A 7,423-nucleotide genomic window follows, 5' to 3' on the forward strand; every position below is an offset into this window, starting at 1 on the left:
AAATAGGCGATTCTCACGGGGTGACTCACAGAAATGTATTTTTTAGTCAGTTTCAAATGGGGGAGACCTACAACTTTACCATTATTTTTGAAATCTTGGTACTTTGGAATAAAATCGCGAAATCACTCTGGAAATTCGAGTTTCATGTGTTGTCGAGTTTAAGATAATATTCATGCCAAAAAGTAGGAGATTCTCACGGGGTGACTCACAGAAATGTATTTTTTAGTCAGTTTCAAATGGGGGAGACCTGAAACTTTACCATTATTTTTGAAATCTTGGTACTTTGGAATAAAATCTTGAAATCACTCTGGAAATTCGAGTTTCATGTGTTGTCGAGTTTAAGATAATATTCATGCCAAAAAGTAGGTGATTCTCACGGGGTGACTTATAGAAATGTATTTTTTAGTCAGTTTCAAATGGGGGAGACCTACAACTTTACCATTATTTTTGAAATCTTGGTACTTTGGAATAAAATCTTGAAATCACTCTGGAAATTCGAGTTTCATGTGTTGTCGAGTTGAAGATAATATTCATGCCAAAAAATAGGCGATTCTCACGGGGTGACTCACAGAAATGTATTTTTTAGTCAATTTCAAATGGCGAGACCTACAACTTTACCATTATTTTTGAAATCTTGGTACTTTGGAATAAAATCGCGAAATCACTCTGGAAATTCGAGTTTCATGTGTTGTCGAGTTTAAGATAATATTCATGCCAAAAAGTAGGAGATTCTCACGGGGTGACTCACAGAAATGTATTTTTTAGTCAGTTTCAAATGGGGGAGACCTACAACTTTACCATTATTTTTGAAATCTTGGTACTTTGGAATAAAATCTTGAAATCACTCTGGAAATTCGAGTTTCATGTGTTGTCGAGTTGAAGATAATATTCATGCCAAAAAATAGGCGATTCTCACGGGGTGACTCACAGAAATGTATTTTTTAGTCAGTTTCAAATGGGGGAGACCTACAACTTTACCATTATTTTTGAAATCTTGGTACTTTGGAATAAAATCGCGAAATCACTCTGGAAATTCGAGTTTCATGTGTTGTCGAGTTTAAGATAATATTCATGCCAAAAAGTAGGCGATTCTCACGGGGTGACTCACAGAAATGTATTTTTTAGTCAGTTTCAAATGGGGGAGACCTGAAACTTTACCATTATTTTTGAAATCTTGGTACTTTGGAATAAAATCTTGAAATCACTCTGGAAATTCGAGTTTCATGTGTTGTCGAGTTTAAGATAATATTCATGCCAAAAAGTAGGTGATTCTCACGGGGTGACTTATAGAAATGTATTTTTTAGTCAGTTTCAAATGGGGGAGACCTACAACTTTACCATTATTTTTGAAATCTTGGTACTTTGGAATAAAATCGCGAAATCACTCTGGAAATTCGAGTTTCATGTGTTGTCGAGTTAAAGATAATATTCATGCCAAAAAGTAGGCGATTCTCACGGGGTGACTCACAGAAATGTATTTTTTAGTCAATTTCAAATGGCGAGACCTACTACTTTACCATTATTTTTGAAATCTTGGTACTTTGGAATAAAATCGCGAAATCACTCTGGAAATTCGAGTTTCATGTGTTGTCGAGTTTAAGATAATATTCATGCCAAAAAGTAGGCGATTCTCACGGGGTGACTCACAGAAATGTATTTTTTAGTCAGTTTCAAATGGGGGAGACCTGAAACTTTACCATTATTTTTGAAATCTTGGTACTTTGGAATAAAATCTTGAAATCACTCTGGAAATTCGAGTTTCATGTGTTGTCGAGTTTAAGATAATATTCATGCCAAAAAGTAGGTGATTCTCACGGGGTGACTTATAGAAATGTATTTTTTAGTCAGTTTCAAATGGGGGAGACCTACAACTTTACCATTATTTTTGAAATCTTGGTACTTTGGAATAAAATCTTGAAATCACTCTGGAAATTCGAGTTTCATGTGTTGTCGAGTTGAAGATAATATTCATGCCAAAAAATAGGCGATTCTCACGGGGTGACTCACAGAAATGTATTTTTTAGTCAATTTCAAATGGCGAGACCTACAACTTTACCATTATTTTTGAAATCTTGGTACTTTGGAATAAAATCGCGAAATCACTCTGGAAATTCGAGTTTCATGTGTTGTCGAGTTTAAGATAATATTCATGCCAAAAAGTAGGAGATTCTCACGGGGTGACTCACAGAAATGTATTTTTTAGTCAGTTTCAAATGGGGGAGACCTACAACTTTACCATTATTTTTGAAATCTTGGTACTTTGGAATAAAATCTTGAAATCACTCTGGAAATTCGAGTTTCATGTGTTGTCGAGTTGAAGATAATATTCATGCCAAAAAATAGGCGATTCTCACGGGGTGACTCACAGAAATGTATTTTTTAGTCAGTTTCAAATGGGGGAGACCTACAACTTTACCATTATTTTTGAAATCTTGGTACTTTGGAATAAAATCGCGAAATCACTCTGGAAATTCGAGTTTCATGTGTTGTCGAGTTTAAGATAATATTCATGCCAAAAAGTAGGAGATTCTCACGGGGTGACTCACAGAAATGTATTTTTTAGTCAGTTTCAAATGGGGGAGACCTACAACTTTACCATTATTTTTGAAATCTTGGTACTTTGGAATAAAATCTTGAAATCACTCTGGAAATTCGAGTTTCATGTGTTGTCGAGTTTAAGATAATATTCATGCCAAAAAGTAGGAGATTCTCACGGGGTGACTTATAGAAATGTATTTTTTAGTCAGTTTCAAATGGGGGAGACCTACAACTTTACCATTATTTTTGAAATCTTGGTACTTTGGAATAAAATCGCGAAATCACTCTGGAAATTCGAGTTTCATGTGTTGTCGAGTTAAAGATAATATTCATGCCAAAAAGTAGGCGATTCTCACGGGGTGACTCACAGAAATGTATTTTTTAGTCAATTTCAAATGGCGAGACCTACTACTTTACCATTATTTTTGAAATCTTGGTACTTTGGAATAAAATCGCGAAATCACTCTGGAAATTCGAGTTTCATGTGTTGTCGAGTTAAAGATAATATTCATGCCAAAAAGTAGGCGATTCTCACGGGGTGACTCACAGAAATGTATTTTTTAGTCAGTTTCAAATGGGGGAGACCTACAACTTTACCATTATTTTTGAAATCTTGGTACTTTGGAATAAAATCGCGAAATCACTCTGGAAATTCGAGTTTCATGTGTTGTCGAGTTTAAGATAATATTCATGCCAAAAAGTAGGCGATTCTCACGGGGTGACTCACAGAAATGTATTTTTTAGTCAGTTTCAAATGGGGGAGACCTGAAACTTTACCATTATTTTTGAAATCTTGGTACTTTGGAATAAAATCTTGAAATCACTCTGGAAATTCGAGTTTCATGTGTTGTCGAGTTTAAGATAATATTCATGCCAAAAAGTAGGTGATTCTCACGGGGTGACTTATAGAAATGTATTTTTTAGTCAGTTTCAAATGGGGGAGACCTACAACTTTACCATTATTTTTGAAATCTTGGTACTTCGGAATAAAATCTTGAAATCACTCTGGAAATTCGAGTTTCATGTGTTGTCGAGTTGAAGATAATATTCATGCCAAAAAATAGGCGATTCTCACGGGGTGACTCACAGAAATGTATTTTTTAGTCAATTTCAAATGGCGAGACCTACAACTTTACCATTATTTTTGAAATCTTGGTACTTTGGAATAAAATCGCGAAATCACTCTGGAAATTCGAGTTTCATGTGTTGTCGAGTTTAAGATAATATTCATGCCAAAAAGTAGGAGATTCTCACGGGGTGACTCACAGAAATGTATTTTTTAGTCAGTTTCAAATGGGGGAGACCTACAACTTTACCATTATTTTTGAAATCTTGGTACTTTGGAATAAAATCTTGCAATCACTCTGGAAATTCGAGTTTCATGTGTTGTCGAGTTGAAGATAATATTCATGCCAAAAAATAGGCGATTCTCACGGGGTGACTCACAGAAATGTATTTTTTAGTCAGTTTCAAATGGGGGAGACCTACAACTTTACCATTATTTTTGAAATCTTGGTACTTTGGAATAAAATCGCGAAATCACTCTGGAAATTCGAGTTTCATGTGTTGTCGAGTTTAAGATAATATTCATGCCAAAAAGTAGGAGATTCTCACGGGGTGACTCACAGAAATGTATTTTTTAGTCAGTTTCAAATTGGGAAGACCTACAACTTTACCATTATTTTTGAAATCTTGGTACTTTGGAATAAAATCTTGAAATCACTCTGGAAATTCGAGTTTCATGTGTTGTCGAGTTTAAGATAATATTCATGCCAAAAAGTAGGTGATTCTCACGGGGTGACTTATAGAAATGTATTTTTTAGTCAGTTTCAAATGGGGGAGACCTACAACTTTACCATTATTTTTGAAATCTTGGTACTTTGGAATAAAATCTTGAAATCACTCTGGAAATTCGAGTTTCATGTGTTGTCGAGTTGAAGATAATATTCATGCCAAAAAATAGGCGATTCTCACGGGGTGACTCACAGAAATGTATTTTTTAGTCAATTTCAAATGGCGAGACCTACAACTTTACCATTATTTTTGAAATCTTGGTACTTTGGAATAAAATCGCGAAATCACTCTGGAAATTCGAGTTTCATGTGTTGTCGAGTTTAAGATAATATTCATGCCAAAAAGTAGGAGATTCTCACGGGGTGACTCACAGAAATGTATTTTTTAGTCAGTTTCAAATGGGGGAGACCTACAACTTTACCATTATTTTTGAAATCTTGGTACTTTGGAATAAAATCTTGAAATCACTCTGGAAATTCGAGTTTCATGTGTTGTCGAGTTGAAGATAATATTCATGCCAAAAAATAGGCGATTCTCACGGGGTGACTCACAGAAATGTATTTTTTAGTCAGTTTCAAATGGGGGAGACCTACAACTTTACCATTATTTTTGAAATCTTGGTACTTTGGAATAAAATCGCGAAATCACTCTGGAAATTCGAGTTTCATGTGTTGTCGAGTTTAAGATAATATTCATGCCAAAAAGTAGGCGATTCTCACGGGGTGACTCACAGAAATGTATTTTTTAGTCAGTTTCAAATGGGGGAGACCTGAAACTTTACCATTATTTTTGAAATCTTGGTACTTTGGAATAAAATCTTGAAATCACTCTGGAAATTCGAGTTTCATGTGTTGTCGAGTTTAAGATAATATTCATGCCAAAAAGTAGGTGATTCTCACGGGGTGACTTATAGAAATGTATTTTTTAGTCAGTTTCAAATGGGGGAGACCTACAACTTTACCATTATTTTTGAAATCTTGGTACTTTGGAATAAAATCGCGAAATCACTCTGGAAATTCGAGTTTCATGTGTTGTCGAGTTAAAGATAATATTCATGCCAAAAAGTAGGCGATTCTCACGGGGTGACTCACAGAAATGTATTTTTTAGTCAATTTCAAATGGCGAGACCTACTACTTTACCATTATTTTTGAAATCTTGGTACTTTGGAATAAAATCGCGAAATCACTCTGGAAATTCGAGTTTCATGTGTTGTCGAGTTTAAGATAATATTCATGCCAAAAAGTAGGCGATTCTCACGGGGTGACTCACAGAAATGTATTTTTTAGTCAGTTTCAAATGGGGGAGACCTGAAACTTTACCATTATTTTTGAAATCTTGGTACTTTGGAATAAAATCTTGAAATCACTCTGGAAATTCGAGTTTCATGTGTTGTCGAGTTTAAGATAATATTCATGCCAAAAAGTAGGTGATTCTCACGGGGTGACTTATAGAAATGTATTTTTTAGTCAGTTTCAAATGGGGGAGACCTACAACTTTACCATTATTTTTGAAATCTTGGTACTTCGGAATAAAATCTTGAAATCACTCTGGAAATTCGAGTTTCATGTGTTGTCGAGTTGAAGATAATATTCATGCCAAAAAATAGGCGATTCTCACGGGGTGACTCACAGAAATGTATTTTTTAGTCAATTTCAAATGGCGAGACCTACAACTTTACCATTATTTTTGAAATCTTGGTACTTTGGAATAAAATCGCGAAATCACTCTGGAAATTCGAGTTTCATGTGTTGTCGAGTTTAAGATAATATTCATGCCAAAAAGTAGGAGATTCTCACGGGGTGACTCACAGAAATGTATTTTTTAGTCAGTTTCAAATGGGGGAGACCTACAACTTTACCATTATTTTTGAAATCTTGGTACTTTGGAATAAAATCTTGCAATCACTCTGGAAATTCGAGTTTCATGTGTTGTCGAGTTGAAGATAATATTCATGCCAAAAAATAGGCGATTCTCACGGGGTGACTCACAGAAATGTATTTTTTAGTCAGTTTCAAATGGGGGAGACCTACAACTTTACCATTATTTTTGAAATCTTGGTACTTTGGAATAAAATCGCGAAATCACTCTGGAAATTCGAGTTTCATGTGTTGTCGAGTTTAAGATAATATTCATGCCAAAAAGTAGGAGATTCTCACGGGGTGACTCACAGAAATGTATTTTTTAGTCAGTTTCAAATGGGGGAGACCTGAAACTTTACCATTATTTTTGAAATCTTGGTACTTTGGAATAAAATCTTGAAATCACTCTGGAAATTCGAGTTTCATGTGTTGTCGAGTTTAAGATAATATTCATGCCAAAAAGTAGGTGATTCTCACGGGGTGACTTATAGAAATGTATTTTTTAGTCAGTTTCAAATGGGGGAGACCTACAACTTTACCATTATTTTTGAAATCTTGGTACTTTGGAATAAAATCTTGAAATCACTCTGGAAATTCGAGTTTCATGTGTTGTCGAGTTGAAGATAATATTCATGCCAAAAAATAGGCGATTCTCACGGGGTGACTCACAGAAATGTATTTTTTAGTCAATTTCAAATGGCGAGACCTACAACTTTACCATTATTTTTGAAATCTTGGTACTTTGGAATAAAATCGCGAAATCACTCTGGAAATTCGAGTTTCATGTGTTGTCGAGTTTAAGATAATATTCATGCCAAAAAGTAGGAGATTCTCACGGGGTGACTCACAGAAATGTATTTTTTAGTCAGTTTCAAATGGGGGAGACCTACAACTTTACCATTATTTTTGAAATCTTGGTACTTTGGAATAAAATCTTGAAATCACTCTGGAAATTCGAGTTTCATGTGTTGTCGAGTTGAAGATAATATTCATGCCAAAAAGTAGGCGATTCTCACGGGGTGACTCACAGAAATGTATTTTTTAGTCAGTTTCAAATGGGGGAGACCTACAACTTTACCATTATTTTTGAAATCTTGGTACTTTGGAATAAAATCGCGAAATCACTCTGGAAATTCGAGTTTCATGTGTTGTCGAGTTTAAGATAATATTCATGCCAAAAAGTAGGCGATTCTCACGGGGTGACTCACAGAAATGTATTTTTTAGTCAGTT

Source organism: Microplitis mediator, chromosome 4, assembly GCF_029852145.1.
Source record: "Microplitis mediator isolate UGA2020A chromosome 4, iyMicMedi2.1, whole genome shotgun sequence".
NCBI lineage: Eukaryota > Metazoa > Arthropoda > Insecta > Hymenoptera > Braconidae > Microplitis > Microplitis mediator.